An 18081-nucleotide genomic window follows, 5' to 3' on the forward strand; every position below is an offset into this window, starting at 1 on the left:
AGTTTCTTCAGATAACAAGAAAAAAAAGCAAAACGCAAAAAATTTACTGGAACAGCACACCTCGGACTACTGTAATTATCAAGAGCGAACGTTGCAGTTAAAAGAAGAAAAATTGACTGTAATGAAAGAAGAGTTTCAATTTAAAAAAGAAATTTATGAAAAACATTATAAGTTGTTTTTATCGTTGTTTGACAAGATGGATGAATTAACACTTATTGGATCCTTCGCACCGCAATATTTAGAATAATTAAAAAGTCTACTTTTTTAATATATATGGAATGCGTTATGCATTAACAGATCAATTGTCCATTTGTTATTTTTTTTTTATAAGCTATTTTAAAAATTGGCATTGAAAACTGACACATGGTCCGTTTAAGCATAACTCAGTCCATATAATATGTGCAATGAAAAATATAAATGATATATATTTATACATATATAATATATATTTACATATGCAATATAATATATAACATGTGATTGCTGAAAAGAAAAGACTGTTATGATAAAAATAAAGGGTATCTTTTATATAAATGTAAACATATATTTCTATAAAAATAGTTACAATTTTTTCACGAACCACACAATGATATTTTAAAATTGTAAAAAAATAGTACTGCTAAACAATTGTAAGAATAGTAACATTTTGATGTCTATACTATCCATACTATGCCATTCGGTGACACCGATTATGTTTTCACCAAGAGTTCGAATTAAATCAGAGTTGAGTTAGAGTATCGTTCTATCTTTTTTTCATTTTTAGTGAACAACAAAGATAGAATGATACTCTGACCTGATTCTGACTCGATTTGAACTCTCAACAGTTACCAACGTGATGCTACTGGATGGCATAGGCATGTTAAGAATTAATTGGTAAAATACCACTGGATTACTCTATTTCGAGTTTGTTCTCCACACTCATCATCAATACCGTCATTTGCTATTGGTGCTGCAATATCGATTTCATCCAGATGTATTTCATCATCAGGAATCCTCCATTTGATTGCCATGTTATGCAAAACACAACAAGCATTAACAATAACAGCTGTATAACAGAAAATATTTAATTAATATTAAAAAATATAAATAGCAACTTTAAATCTACATAAAAAATAATGTAAAAGCAAAATAAACTTAGTCAAGAATAACTATAGAATAATGAAAAAAATTAAAAAAGTGAGATTATATGTACCAGCAAATTGTGGGGTATAATGTAATGCGCGTTCCTTTCGCAAACAACGCCAGCGACCTTTTAAAACACCAAAACATCGCTCTATAGCTATGCGAGTCTGCACATGATGATTGGTATATTTGGCACCTGGACTTCCTTCTACTTGATTCAATTTTGGTGTCAGCAAGAAGGGTAGAAGGGGATATGCTGAATCACCTAAAACGTACAATATCAATTTTTAACCAATTATCAATTTTTTTGTTTGATAAATGTAAAATTTAAAAAAAAAATTATAAATATTGTTAGAAAAGATAAGAAAGCATAAAAATGATTGTTTCTGTGTATTAATATTACTATTAGACAATATAATTTCTTACCAAGAAGCCAAGTATCTCTTTCATCTTCTCTATATCTTTGTTCCAAATGAGCAAATACTCTCGTTGATCGTAACACACGAGCATCATGTGTTCGACCACCATGAGCACTATTTACGGCGAGAATTTCGTAATTAGAATCACAAATCTAAAATCACATCTGTTATTTAAGTTAGGTTGCATCAATATTATTTCGGATTTAAACAATATATATGTTACTATTAATCCGATTGCACCAACGTTATTTTAGTTTTAAGCGAGATTTAAATATGTCTTTATTTATTTGGAAAAAAAGATAAAAGTAGTCATATATCTTCCTTTACAAATAAATAGACATATTTAAATCTCGCTTAAAACTAAAATAACGTTGGTGCAATTGGATTAATAGTAATTTATTATGGTTGCTTTCCAGCAAGGCAGAGGCTGCTTTCCTCTCTTTTAGTGACACAAATTGACACAAGTATCATTTTTTTTTTCAACATCCAAGAATAACAAGAATAGAATGATGTTTGTGTCGACTTGTGTCACTAAAAAAAAGCACAGTGCAACATAAAACTGTGCTCCAAAATTGACTGCTAATACTGAAGATCTATAATATACGTAACGTGAACTTATAGATTTTTAGTACTGGCAGTGAATTTCGGAACGCAACCATAGTATCCATTATTGTGAGAAAAAAATATCAGTATTTTCAACTCACTAGTGGACACTATATTATATCGTATCTAAATGAAAAGCAGCCTATAATTATATTTTTTATATATGTATATTTTTTATATATGTTTCAGCATAAAATATTTTTATACTTACAACTAATACATTTAAGGAATGATACAACTTTCTATTTATAAATAAATATTCCCTTTCAGCTTCAGGAGGAAATATGGCCACATGTGTGCCATCTAGGGCCCCAATTACTCCTGGAAAACCACCATTTGTAAAAAATCTGAAAAACAATTTATTATATTATCATTAAAGTCTTAAATTAAAAAAAAAATTTATTGTAATAGTTGTTGTAAAAGTTAACATTTTTTTTATCCTTAAAAATCTATTTCAATAAAAACTTATTTTGAATGTTATATTATATAAAATAAATTGTAAAATTATAATATAAACCTGAATAGAAATTAATACTTATTCGATCTTTATTCTATTATATATGCACCATAAAATTACTAATTAATAATTAATATTATTACCCTTCTTTGATTCTTTGAATCTTATCAGCTGTTCTTGGGAAACAGATCCATCACACAATTTAATGCATTCACAGTTGAATGAAGAGAACGACTTAACGATGTTTGCGACATGCAGGACAAAAAATCTTGGCCAACTTTTCTTTGGTAAGATCCACTCGCAAAAAACTGTAATGATGCTAATATCTAAAATAACATTGAATTAAAAAGATTACAGAAATTATTAAAAATGTAATGATGTTACATAAATGGAAAATTCAAAATATACAATACCTGCAATTCATGAGGTATTGCATTTTGTCGTACTCTCTGAGGCATAAATGGCAATAATTCTTCTATTAGGACACGAGTTGCATCCTTCGTCAGTCTAAAACATATAAAAAGCATATAATTACGTGCTGTAATATAAAATCTTTGCCACTATTAAGGACTTTAAATATAAAAATTTACCTGTATAGCTTACGAAATTCATGATTAGAGATCGAAAAAGGATCGAAAGCATCTCTGAGTAATTTTCGTGTGACTCTCATAATATTATTACGGTTATTGCGTTCATCATCCTCTTCATCGTCAAGCAATAAAACAGCAGTCATGTATACAGCCATTTCACTAACTTTTGGTCATTTCAATAAAGCAATGATATAATAAAATTAATAAAATAATTCTAAATGTAATAAAGTGATAATTATACTTAAAATATACTTACAAAAGGATATTTAACCTTAAAATTGTCACGACGCTGTTATTGTTTTGTTGCATTCTCAGTATTTTTCACTCCAATTTCACTATTCGACAAGAAATTTTTTGTCGAACAAACTCCCGCGAGATGACTCACATTCCCACTATGATGAAAGTTCCTGAATCGCGCGATCCTGAATCACTCACTTTTCACATTTTCACTAGATTTTAAATACAGAATCGACCCCCAGGTGCTTTGTAACCTTTTATAGAGCCTTTGACGCTGTAAGGCTCTTGAATACACAGAATATCCAGGTTCTGTTCTTTTAAAATAATTTCCAGATTTGCCGCTGCCGAAATCGATCTTTGTGCGTTAATCTGTCCAATTTTTAGCTCCATTATATTTTTTTCCTGTATATCTCCAAGTGCTTTTTATATTCCGGACAATCCCTGTATTTGACGCTGTGCAGAATTTCTCTCCGCTTGTTCCTCATGCAGTTTACACACTGTGGATTGTCTTTTCTTGTGCATTCTGCTTTTGCATGTTCTTTTGCACCACAGTTTTCACACAGCTGGCCAGATTCATTGCAGAATTTCGCGAAATGTCCATATCCGTAGCACCTGAAGCATCTTATAATGTTTAGATGCTCCTTGACTCTATATGTACGCCATTGCATATATATTCTTCCTCTATCAATCAACTTTTGATAAAATTTTCCAGGGATTTTTACAATCCAGTTTTTCCTGTTTTCCTTGGTTCTATAGCTATAGGTAAACTTAGTTTCGTTATACAATTCTTGCAAGTCATTTTTGTCGTACTCTTGAAAATTTTTCTTTATGAGATCTTCCTTTAGTTCTTCCATGCCAAGTTTGTTTTCCACATCATAAATTATCATGGATGGGTCAATTTTCTTGAGTTCCTCGACTTTTATCGCTTTACTAGCTAAATCAGCTCTTTTGACCATTTCCTTGTCATCTTTTCCATCCACTTCCATTATTAGCCCTTTGTTTCTCATTTGCCTTATGCTCTTTATCTTTATTTTACTTTTTACATCCTTTAGTTCCTTTAGGAAATCCGTTTTTAATTCTTCATTCGTTCGCTTGTCCTTCTCTTCATCTTTAGGTCTTATCAGTATTACTTCATGCTTTTGAACTAATTTCCTTTTTCTTTTTCAGGAACGTATTCCACCCTGGGGCCTGCCAATCCGCTTGCCACAGCCTGGGCATACGATTTTTCGGAGTTCTTTACCGCAAGGTAAGCCGATTTCCATTTTTCAGCCTCCAAATGCTGTTCATATAAATATTTTTCTAATTCTCTCCATCTCATCATAACATATTTAATCGTCATTCTATTCACTTTATTATTTTCATTAAATAAGTATTCCTCCAATTGTTTCCTTTCTTTTTGTGTATCTTGTTTATCCCCTCAATTGTTGATACTCCATTCTTCTCGTCCTCTCTCTTCTTTTCCTCTTCATTTATTTCAAATCTATCATCCATAGTAATTATCCTTTCCCTCCCTTTTGTTTTTCCTGCCGTCTTTGTCCTCTCTGAAGATGTTTCCTCAGTATCACTAGTAGATAGGGACATTTTTTTTTTTTTTTTTTTTATTTAATATCTCAATTTTATTGCAGCTCGAGCTTTCGCTTATTGCCGCTTGTATTCTAATATTTTTTGTGTCTTATCATCTTATATTATTATTTTTTCAGGTTAGATATAGACGACATATTTATATGTTTATACGTTCGGGTCAACTTAGCCGTCGGATTGGGCATGTTCCATTCCGCCGTTGCCCGTCCCTAGCCCCGTGGAGGCGGACCCGATTCCCAGCGAATCCAGGTGAGTTTTCCTTACTTTAAATGCGTTATTTGCAAATTCCATGAATTTTAGAAAATTTTCTTTATTGCCTATTAAGTTTGTTAGATTGTCTGTATTTAAGTCTTTGCATACCTCTATTTGTAGATATCTGTTTTTCATATTGCTTGCACTTGAAAATAATATGCCGCATCGTTTCATTTGCACCGCAATAGTCGCAGTTTGGTTTTTGTGTTGCTCCTCTGTCAAATAATGTGTAATTTATTGAACCGTATCCAATGATAAGGTAAGTGCAATACCTGTTGGGTGTGAACCAATCATTTTTCAATCTGAAATCGACTTTTTTTACAAATAAGTATGTTGTTCTACCATGCGCATCCATGTCCCACCTTTTCTGCCTCTGCTTTCACCTCAGTGTTAATTAAATTGATTTCGTCTTTAATATTTATTTCTTTGAGATTTTCTTTTGTGTCATATGTGTAGTTGTTCCACTTTGTCCGGATATTACGTTTTACTGTGTTGATTAGTCCACGTTGTACAATTTCTAGATCTAAGGGCATCATGCCACTAATCGTTTGGATTGCACTGGTAGAAGTTGTTCTGCATGCCTTAGTTATTATAAGTAAGCATGTTCTTTGCGCTGCAGTTATGTGTTTCTTGACTGTACTGTGTGTAATTTTATCGAACCATAGGGCTGCTCCATACGTGGTAATAGGAATTACAACTGCTTTATATAGTATTCTTAAGACCCCATTCATCCTTCGCGATTCTTCTGATCATCATTATGAATATACCTAGCTTTTCTCTTAAATATTTTGCATGCATTGTAAAATTAAAGCAATTATCAATCAATATACCCAAGTACTTTACCTCCGTAGAAAATTTTATATTTTTATCTCTCATTTTTATTCTAGGCATTCTTTCTGCGTCCAGTTTGCCTTTCATTAGCATGGCCGTGGTTTTAGACATCGAAGCTTTTAACTTATGTTTTATACACCATGTTTCCAGTATTTTAATCGTAGCATTACCTATTCTTTCTATTTCGACTCTAGAGTTACCTCTAAATGTAATGACAAGATCGTCTGCATAAGCGATAGCTTCGGCCTCGTCTCTAATCATAGTTTTTTTTTAAATTATTTAGAAGCTCGTCCATACAGATATTCCACATTGTGGGCCCAACTATTGATCCCTGGGGGCAGCCTTTTTGCATAAATCTACTGATTGTGTTGAACTTAGACTTGCAGACTACTTTTCTTCTATTAAAATAGCTATCAATGATTTTGATTATAGTGCTACTGCATTCCGCTTCAATCAATCTGCTTTTTATGGCTGGCCACTACAGGTGTCAAAGGCGCCCTCGATGTCAATAAACAGCGCAACGACGTATTTTTTGTTTGTCGCCAGGCTGCTTCTAAAACCCAAAAGTGCATCTTCGGTTGATTTTTTGGGCTTAAAACCATATTGTCTGGTGTTAGCAAGGCCCATTTCTTCGTATGTAGCTGTAATTCTATTACAATTCTTTCAAATATTTTTCCCAAGGATGGCAGCAGAGCAATAGGTCTATATGAATTAATTTTGTCTTTATCCTTGCCATTTTTGAGGATTATTCTTAACGTCGCTATCTTCTAGTCCTTTGGAAAAATTTGATCTCTTAAACATTTATTATAAAGGATGTGCAGAATTGCTTTGTTTTTGTTCCATAGTTCCATTATTACCTCGTTACTGAAGCCATCTATGCCAGGGGCTTTATTCTTTTTTAATCTCTTAATTGCTGTTGTAATTTCGTGTTATGTCCGGTTCGATGTTACTGTTAAAGTATCTGTTGTTATGCTGTTTTATTTTTCGATGTGACTCATTTTCTAACTTATTGTCGTCTACAGGAACACATTTTTCGAGCAATGCGTTCATAGTTTCGGACCAATTGTTTGTTCGCTGACCGTTTGGTAGAGTAAGTGACCCAATACCTTTATTTTTCTTTATTTTATCACTTACAATTTTATAAACGATGCTCCAAGGATCTTCGTTCCCTACAGTAGTAACAAAGTTCTGCCACGCTTCAGTTTTTTGCTTATTTATTTGTTTGACATATTCATTTCTAAATTTTTTATACTCACTCACATAATCATCTGCATCTATTAGTTTTAGTTTTTTAGCTCTTAGCGCCTGTTTCTTTGCTCTATTAGTTTTTTTTCTTAATATAGTGAGCTCATTAGTCCACCAGGGAACCGCGTTGCTGGTTAATCTTTTTCTTGGGATGGAACCGTTGCATATCTTTTTTAATCTATTATTAAATAATTGTATTGCTTCGTTGATGTTGCTATTTTTAATTTTATTTGTTGTCTCATCGTTAAAATAAATTTCCGTTAACGTTTTAAACTTATCCCAGTTAGCCTTTTTTAGATTATATCCGTCCTGTGTTGTCCACCTAGTTTTAGCTCTAACTGTCTCTTGTAAGTCTATAATTATCAGATTATGGTCGCTGGTAGTAATTATATCATCAACCTTCCAGTTTTTGATCATATTGGCGGCTCTTACGTTCGCCAGAGTTATGTCTATATTGGACTCACCTTTGGTGGTAGTAAATGTAGGTATGTTACTTGTTTCGTTTAATATCCGTAGGTCGTACTCCAAGATAAACTCCTCAATTTTCTTGCCTCTATTATTCTCAACATCTGAGAACCACAAACTAGATTTGGCATTTGAATCCATCATTATTAGAACTTTGTATTCCGCTACTTTTTATGATTCTTTCAATATCGCAAAGGATGGGGTCAATTTGCAGAGAGAATTGGCAGTATGCGTTAACAACATAAAACTGATCATCAGCGGTGCACACTTGGAAACACATGACATGCTCAGAATCTAGATTGGAATTATGGAAAATTTCCACATCTTTGTCTTGCATTACCGCAGCCACCCATACATTTTTTTTATTGGGTTGAATTATATTTAATCCTTGAGTGGTGTAGTCCCTTACTAATCCTTTGTATGTATAGGGTTCCTGTATACATAGTATATCAATGTTATACTCCTTAATGATTAGTTCCAAGTTTGTGGCTGCGGCTCTCGATCTTTGTGCATTGATCTGAGCTACTCTTAGTCCCATTTTATTTTGTTATCGTACCACTCTATCTGTTTTTTAAATTCCGGACAATCCCTACTCCTAATGTGATGTTTGTAATCCATTTTTCTCATCCTCATACAGTTCAAACATTGCAATTCATTTTTTTTTATTGCAATCCTTTTTTATGTGGTCCCCACTGCCGCATGTCTCGCAGAGCTGATCCGGAGAGTTGCAGTTTTTTGCTATGTGGCCAAATGCATGACGTTTATAGCATTTAGTTATATTTTTATATTCCCGTATTTTGTAAATTTTCCACTGCATGTATGCTCTTTCTTTATTAATTAAATTACTTGCGTGTTTCCCTGGCATTTGTATAACTTAGTTGCATTTGTTATCCTTGGTTTTTATTTGATATTTGCATGTTGCATTCTCTTTTAATTCTACAATTTCCTCTTCTTTTAGGTAGTCGAAGTTTTTGTTAATTAGATCGTTGCATATGTCTTCCCCTTTGTGTTCCATTTCTACGTCATACATTATTAGTAAGGGATGTATTTTTTTAGGCTCTTCTACTTTTAACTCTTTTTTAGCCAAATTTATGTTTTTTATCAATTAAACGTCTTTTTTATTGTCCAATTCTATTATTAATCCTTTCCTTTTCATTTGTTTTATTCCTTTTATCTTTAACATGCTTTTGACATCCTTTAGACTTGCCATTAGTTGTAGTTTAATTTCATCATTTGTTTTTTTGTCCTCAATTTTATTAATAGGTTTTATGAATAATGTCTCTTGTTTTTTACTAATTCTTTTTCTTTCTTTTTCAGGTGCTGCAAGGTTGGATCTCATGGCGGATGCTGCTTGGGCGTAGGATCTTCTTTCTGGTGTCTTCAGCGGGTCCAGGTAATTGCTCAGGTAAGTACTTTGTACTTTTGTTCTTCCCACTATTTCATCTTGTAATTTTCCTTTCAGGTGCATCTATTTGGTGAGTATGAACCTAATAGCGCTTTTGCTAATTTTGTTATTTTTGTTAAACAGAAATTCTTCCAATGCCAATTTTTTTTTTTTTTATTTCCTCCATAGTGATACTTTCAAAAATGTTTTTATTAAAGTTTTGTTTTTTATTTACGAGAATTTCACTATCCTTGTTAGCATTTTCTCTTTGTTGCGTATTGCTTGATTGTGCAGTTTCCAGGTTCTCAGACATCATCTATGCTTTGTCCTCGGCACGAAACAATGCTACTGTCACTCGTCTTTCGTGTTTTCGGCGGTTTATATGCCTCAGTAGCTTGTTCTAATGAGGACGCAGAGCCAGATTTTGTTGTCACTAGCGTGTTCAACCTAGGATTTGTCGGTGGCGATCTACTGACTGAGCCGCGTCTTTTGAAAGGGTCCTCTTCCTTTTCGCTAGTTTTAATATTACTTTTAAGTATAGGTTTAAATTTATTTTTAATTTTGTCCATATTTGTCCCACGAGAATGGTGGGTATACGTTGTCCGCCCAGGCAGAGCCCCCTTACCTGTGTAAGGCGACTGAAATACACCTGGGGTTGCGCCAGGTGCCCCAAGGGAACCGTTTGAGACCGTGCATATTAACGTCCTCACGGCCACGCATTCATCGGCACGGTATCTAACACCTTAAATTAGGACGAGCTCAGGTACCCCGGGTGCGCTAGGCCCGTACTGCAGCTGCCTAGGCAACTACAGCCCTTGGGGAAAGTAGTAGAAGATAGGAACATTCATTGTGAGGGTGTTGAACCGCGAAAGGAACAAAACCCCTGCTGCCCGTGGAAACGCTAAACGCCACAATACTCTCCACTATCCAGCAAAACCCCAAAAGCCGGACGATAGAAAAATTCAGCAGCGCCTGCGGGTTCGCACGCAGGATGAGCAGTTCAGCCGTGACCGGTGCAACCACCCCTTTGCACACCCGGAGAAGATAGGGACAGTGGGAATCTCGTTAATCTATTCATGCGCGTCACTAATTAGATAACGAGGCATTTGGCTATGTTTCATCGTGCGCCTACCATTGCTCCCATTATTCAGGTGCACGGCTAGCACACAATGATATTGTAAGGGACTTACAGTTTACTGTTGGCGGTCGCAAATCGCCCTCATACATTCAAAACCAACAGTGGTTCTTACATTCACATATACGCTACAGCACGTGGAACAGCGCATCCATGCACAGACGCGACAATGGCTCATTGGCACTACTGGCGGTCTGTTACCGCTTATTCTTTATAACGGGACGTAATACCGTTAAATCTGCGCCAGTTCATCCACGAGCCCCACAGCACACGAGTAGTGAGAGTCCGCAGCTGAGTTGTTGTTAACCCGAGCTGCCTTATCTCACACTCACTCTCCGGGCTCCAAACACCTCGCCATGAGATCGTAATGGCGGTGAAACGAACATTATTGCGAGGCACTCCTGTATGTTCCGCCACGCGGCTCACTAGATCATCATTCGATCGGTACTTCTCGACCTTGCGCTCGTGAGCAACACTCAACGCTGTTTCGCTGGACGCTACCTGCGCGTCTACGACTACCGCCTCTCCACCTTTGGCGATAGTCAGGTCGGGTCGGCGCCTACCGGCAGTGATCGAGTACGCTAATACCGCATCGACTTGCCATCCCTTCTGTCTTAAGAAGCCACCGACTTGACAGCACAGGTCGTTATGCCGCAGGATCCTTCCTCCGTGCTTCCTGAAGCATCTCTGCACGCAGTGCGCCGGTGTCTCGGTGTCGGGACAACCAGCACGACAACGCACATCGCGCTCCGGACGACCTCGGGCAGATCTCGCTTTCGACGGTAAACAGTTAGCCCGCACGTAGTGGTAATGCACATAGTCAGCTCTGGGAATTGAGTTGGCACCACCCGTTACCCAGTAGGAACTCAGCTTGGAACTTGCGACCTCCCTGAGCCCTTTCCCATCGCACGACTTGTGCAGCCATGCGGCGCACTGCTACTGAAGCTCGTCGGTCGTGGTGACTCTGTACGTCCGGACGCGCATCTGGTTTTCACACCAGGCCAACTGCCTAGCCACATACGTGGATTCGGCAGCAGCCGATGCCGCCGGCAACGAGCGCGTACACAACCTCCGCAGTCGGTTATACTTCAGAATAGGGATTAAAGCTCTTAAGAGAGGCAACCCAACACCGCCACTCTGTATCGGCGCATGGAAGTATCCAGCAGGCACATCATGGGACAAACGCAGCCAGCGACGAACCGCAGTTCTCACTAGCACATCCGCACCTTTTAAAATTTTGGCGCTGACTGACCCCATAATCCATCGGTGGTAATACCGAGGAAGAAGGCAGTCACGCAGCAACCGTAGCCTCTGTTGAGGTTTCAACGGTGCTTTTGTAAGTAGCTCGATGGTGTGAGCTAAAGGTGGAATGCAGGCGTATTCCCTAGCATCTAGATAAGGATTGCCGAGGTAAGTCCATACCTCTGTTGGGGATCTCTGCGGTATCACCGCTCCCCCCACGGTGAAGCTAGATTGAGTTTCCACCTTTACTTTCTTATCTATCCCGGAGGCCACGATAGAAAGCACTCCGGTTTTCTTTACATTGATGCTCAGCCTATTTCGCACAAAAGCTTCGTGAAGCCGTGTCAAATTCTCCTGTAAGCCAACTTTGGTAGAAGACAGAAGCACAATGTCGTCAGCATAACCCAGCGCATTGACCAACCGACCGCCGAAACGATAACCAACATCCTCAGAGAGAATCCCCAGTGCTCTATCCACGACCAGATTGAACAGTAGGGGCAATAGAGGATCGCCTTGTCTCACACCACGTCCCAGTTGTATCCTCGGCACATTGCTACCGGTGTCGTGCAGCACCGTATATGCGTCTTGATACGTGGCCTCTATGTACTCTCGGAAAGTCAGCGACAGCCCTATTTCCTCAAGTGTTGCAAAAATTGCCTCGTGCGAGACCGTGTCGAAGGCTTTCGACAGGTCCACACAGGCGAGATGAAGTGACCTGCAACTCCTGCGGTCGTCTGCGAGCACGGCAGACAGGACCGTGACGTTCTCACAGACCGCATCCACCGGCCGAAAACCCCGTTGTCTCTTATCAAAAATATCGAGAACCGACAGACGCTTAGCCAAGATCTTATGCATGTGCCTCAACACGACGGATCCTATACTAAGAGGTCGATAGTCCGACGACTTGGGCCGTTCTGGCATCGTCCCCTTTTCTAGGAATATCGTCCTGGTAGTGGTAATCGAGGAGAGAGCCTCCCTTGCAAGTAGCAGAAGATTGAACAGCAACGCACGGATAGGTGCTGGAACAGCGTTCCAAGCCCGTGGTTGAATGCCGTCCAATCCTGGCGCAGAACCATTCTTTACACAAATCCGCATGACTTCGGTAGTCGTAATCGGATTCCAGAGCAAGGACTTATCGACCGGTGGGCTGCCAGCCTCAGTCGCGCCCACATCGACGCCTTCGAGATGAATCCCTCTGGCAATCGACGGAAGGCTCCGAATGGAACCAGCCGCCTGCCTCGCCTCGTCGTACCTCTCCCGCAGTGCCTTCATCTCTCCATCCGCCACACTAGACGCCTCCATAACGGAACGCCAGTAGTCGCGGAATTCGACAGCGGACGGACGCGTGCGTGTGGAGTCTTTGTCGAGTATATGCGAAAGACAGGTTTTGAGGTTTTTCTTGTATAGAGACTGCACTATGGCAAATTCTCTCATCCTCATCTGCTTCCTGTTCTCTCTTATGACAGGAGGATTGCGCTTTCTAGTCTTAGCACGTCGAGGAGAGTGCATCGTCTGTACCGGGAAGATCTTGCCCAGCCATCTCTCAATGGCATGGACGTCAATCCTTCCCTCCGAAAAATCTCGTGCTATCGTCAGCCTCATAGCAACGGTAACGTCTAACCCTCTCAAGGAGCTCCTCCGTTACTTCCCGAAACCTCTCATCACCCGTAGCGGGAATATGAGGTGAGGACTGCGATGCCACATCGACTTCGTTATTCGAATCTTTTTCCGTCTCAATGGCGGCAGAGCCGGCGACTAGTGTCATCATCGTATCGGCCCCGTTTCTGCCAGCATCGTCACCGTCTGTGTTTTACGGGACCTCTTGGCTGAACTCTTGGACCAGCAAGCGATAAGCCTCTTGTCGACGCTTACCTTTGATTGATTTTAAGGTTCGATGGGGGAACCTCTCGTGGAGGAACTGGTTCATGAAGAGAACCCCCGCTGAGGTGGCTGAAGCCTCAGCTCGCGCCATTAGACGTACTTCCTCCTCGGACCATCTGGCCTTAACGCGCTCGACATTGATCGCGCTGTTAGCTTGTTCGGCATGGGCATGTACAATGCGTACACCCAGGCCACGCTTGTTCCGGAATTCCCTTCCGCAGTACTCGCAGATGGCTGGCCCATCGTTAGTCGCCGCATTGGTGGCAACGCGAGTCCGCGTGGGAAGACCACCGGCATTTCCGTGATATGAAGACGCTGATCCACTACCTGCATCGCTAGCGTCATAAGCACGCAGTGCCCGGGCCATCCGAGAACCAGGGCGAAATTCATTTATATTTCTTGTATTCATATTTTAACTGCGTGTGGGAAGCAAACAGCATGACGGCTGAGAGTCCCCGAGAAGCCTATCCTTTCTTGGCCCTACAACTGACCATGGACTCGGCACATAGGCTCAAGACCCTTTAGGGCGCACTCGTTATAACACCATTTTGCCGCACAGCCGAAGCTCTGCGCTCGGCGGTACCACAAGGAGGTAGGTGTATAACTTGACATGGAGAGGCTGAGAGACCATAAAGATCTGTGTTGCGCATCCATGCCCGAGTAACCATTCTCGTCTACCAGTCTCTGCCTGCTATGTCTAAGTTCGCAGCGTGTTGCTTGCGGCGTGTTGCTTGCGTGTTGCTTTACAGCGTGTTGCTAGCGGCGTGTTACTTCGCCAGCACTGCGTGCAACAAAAAAAAAATAAAACAATAAAAAAATAAAAATAATAAGGCAACCGAGCGTGTACTCTCGGTTCCTATTAAGCGTCAACGGTCAAGACGTAAATAGCCAGAATCATGTAATTCAAAAATGGGCTCAGAGTGGTTCCTGACGGAATCTCATTACCCATCCTGGACACATATTGATCGGCACTTAAAAGAGTCATAGTTACTCCCGCCGTTTACCCGCGCTTGCTTGAATTTCTTCACGTTGACATTCAGAGCACTGGGCAGAAATCACATTGCGTCAACACCCGCGAGGGCCATCGCAATGCTTTGTTTTAATTAGACAATCAGATTCCCCTAGTCCGTGCCAGTTCTGAGCTGAGCGTTGAATGGCGGCCGAAGAGGACGATCGCGACGGCTCACGCCGCTACGGAAGCCTCGCAGCAAGGAAGATCCGCGGGAGGACAAGGCACGGGACCGAGCTCAGATCCCGGGACCGGCGCGAAAACGCCGACCGTTCACCTCGTCCAGGCCCGGCACGTCAGCCAGACCCGCTTCCCGACCAAGCCCAACACGCCCCGCTTCTCAGAGCCAATCCTTATTCCGAAGTTACGGATCCAATTTGCTGACTTCCCTTACCTACATTAGTCTATCGACTAGAGGCTCTTTACCTTGGAGACCTGCTGCGGATATGGGTACAAACTGGCGCGACACCTCCACGTGGCCCTCTCCTGGATTTTCAAGGTCCGAGGGGAAGATCCGGACACCGCCGCAACTGCGGTGCTCTTCGCGTTTCAAACCTTATCTCCCTGCTAGAAGCTTTCGGGGAACTCGAACGCTTATACAGAAAAAAAACTCTTCCCGGATCTTCCGACGGCGTCTCCAGGTCATTTTGGGTTACCCCGACGAACACTCTTACGAGAGCCCGAATTGTATGCGGTTCCGCTGCCGGGTTCCGGAATAGGAACCGGATTCCCTTTTGCCCGACGGGCGTGTGTCTCTCGTCACACGGTCTCTCTCTCGGTCTCGTTGTCGAGAACACCAGAGTATGTACGCCGTCATTGACATAGGATTTCTCCTAGGGCTTAGGATCGACTGACTCGTGTGCAACGGTTGTTCACACGAAACCCTTCTCCACGTCAGTCCTCCAGGACCTCGCTGGAGTATTTGCTACTACCACCAAGATTTGCACCGACGGCGGCTCCAGGCAGGCTCACGCCCAGACCTTTCTGCGCACACCGCCGCGACCCTTCTACTCGTCAGGGCTTCGTGACGGCGCGCTTGCGCGCGGCCGCCCAACTTGCCGCTGACGGCAGAGTATAGGCTCGACGCTTCAGCGCCATCCATTTTCAGGGCTAGTTGCTTCGGCAGGTGAGTTGTTATACACTCCTTAGCGGATTCTGACTTCCATGGCCACCGTCCTGCTGTCTTAAGCAACCAACGCTTTTTATGGTGTCCCATAAGCGTCGAGTTGGGCGCCTTAACTCTGCGTTTGGTTCATCCCACAGCGCCAGTTCTGCTTACCAAAAATAGCCCACTTGGCACTCTGATCCGAGATGCTCGTGGCTTCATAATTCAAGAAAGCCAGAGATCTCACCCATTTAAAGTTTGAGAATAGGTTGAGGTCGTTTCGGCCCCAAGGCCTCTAATCATTCGCTTTACCAGATGAGATTCGCGCGCGTTCCTGGCGGAACGGCCGAATGCCAGCTATCCTGAGAGAAACTTCGGAGGGAACCAGCTACTAGATGGTTCGATTAGTCTTTCGCACCTATACCCAGTTCCGACGATCGATTTGCACGTCAGAATCGCTACGGACCTCCATCAGGGTTTCCCCTGACTTCGTCCTGACCAGGCATAATTCACCATCTTTCGGGTCCCAACGTGAACGCTTTGGCCTGAGTGTACGTTCTCGCAATGAGAACGAGACGCCCCGGGAGGGCGGAGCCGCATTGCGACGCGGCCCATCCTCCCTCGGTCGACAACCAGGGCCGACCTTCACTTTCATTGCGCCTTTAGGTCTCGCTAGTCCCAATGACTCGCGTACATGTTAGACTCCTTGGTCCGTGTTTCAAGACGGGTCCTAAGAGTACCCAAAGCAGTAGCGTCGCCGACCGGTATATCGTTTGCAGGCCTATCGAAGGAGTTCCGTACGACCAACAGCGGGCCAGGACCGGGGACGGCGCTAGGTCCGTAACCTCCGAGTACCGTGGCGCGCGCTTGCGACGGTCCAGACGCACACGTGAGAAGAGTGCGGCCTGATACCATGCGTGTGATGCCTGATATCGCCTGATACCGCCGGGCAGCCGGCCGGGCGACCGACGGTTTGCCGCGTGCTGTTTTACCGGCGACGCGACAGTCACCGCACTCGGGCTGTAGACCGATACCCAGCGGGTCGCGACGTCCTACTAGGGGAGAAGTGCACGACGACGAGCGCAGGACATCGACGCACGGTAGCGTGTCCGCGGTAGGATCATCCGCAAGGGCTCCGCGGAACATCGCCCACCGACGCGAAGCCAGCGCCGCTGACGATGAATCTCCCCGTTTGATCTTTTGGGCTTCTTAGGTTTACCCCTGAACGGTTTCACGTACTCTTGAACTCTCTCTTCAAAGTTCTTTTAAACTTTCCCTCACGGTACTTGTTCCCTATCGGTCTCGTGGTCGTATTTAGCCTTAGATGGAGTTTACCACCCACTTAGAGCTGCACTCTCAAGCAACCCGACTTTAAGGAGAGATCCTCCCGAGTGCGCGCACCGGTCGCTACGGGCCTGGCACCCTCTGCGGGTAAGCGGCCCCATTCAAGATGGACTTGGACGCGACACCTCGGGATCACCGGATCCTCCCAAACACTACATTTCCCTGCGGCGGAACCGCGGGATTCGGTGCTGGGCTCTTTCCTGTTCGCTCGCCGCTACTAAGGAAATCCTGGTTAGTTTCTTTTCCTCCGCTTAGTAATATGGTTAAATTCAGCGGGTAATCTCGCCTGCTTTGAGGTTGTCAAATCAGAATAAAAATTCCTCTTCTTCCTTTTCTTCCGCTGCTCTCGACCACTACTGCTGCGCTCTTACTCTACACTGCGCTCTACCCGTCGCCGCAGTCGTCGTGCGTGACGAACGACGCGCGTCGAAAGAAACAGAAGAGACAGAAGAGAGAGAGTGTGAGAAACTAGGAGGAGAAAGAAGAAGGAGAAAGAGGAGGTTCTCGCACGTGTAACGGGAAATCCAGACGCGATTGCACGACACGTAACATGCCGGTCCTGAAGGGCGGACTGAGAGAAAGGGCGGCGGAATACTCCTCCGATACGTCGCGCGCTCTGCGAGATACGCAACGACGAGGAGCTTTACTTTCCTTCATCTCTCTTCGTCCGCTTCGTAATCCGTGGACTCGGACACGCGGAAACCCACCACCGAACAGATTCGTTCACGTGGCACAACGTGCCGATTTGTCCTAAACTTGGACGCCTCGACACGCCACGACGCGTTTGTGCCCCTCGGGAGGTGAAACGGAAAGGAAGACGGAATGCGCGATTTCTCTCTTGCCCCGTACGAGATGTCGGGTGCGTAACGAAGACGCACCGCGTCGACCATCCCGCAACATAGGCTGCGAAAGTCGTCATCATTCTCTCGTCTCGCACACGTTCCGAATTACCTCCTCACTGCGGTTCTTTCAAGCCGCGGGCACGCGCACGCCTAACACGCGTTCTCTCCGTGTCATTTCAGACGACGCCCAGGGGGGCAAGACCGATTCCTCGGTGGTAACGAACGACCACACTCCGCGAGGAGAGTCCCGCGCTCGCAGCCTCGGCGAACGTCCAACGTCGCCGTCGTACGCGTGCGTCTCTACGACACGCGCGCAAGCAGTTTCGGGGTACTTAAA

The 18081-nt window shown here is 42.8% G+C and overlaps 1 pseudogene; it reads left to right on the top strand.

Moving 5' to 3' along the window:
* Nucleotides 1-14395: 14395 nt before the first annotated feature.
* Nucleotides 14396-15172, top strand: LOC136998351 (uncharacterized; annotated as a pseudogene).
* The last annotated feature ends 2909 nt before the right edge of the window (nucleotides 15173-18081 follow it).

This window comes from Linepithema humile, chromosome 3 (assembly GCF_040581485.1).
Source record: "Linepithema humile isolate Giens D197 chromosome 3, Lhum_UNIL_v1.0, whole genome shotgun sequence".
Classification (NCBI taxonomy): Eukaryota; Metazoa; Arthropoda; class Insecta; order Hymenoptera; family Formicidae; genus Linepithema; species Linepithema humile.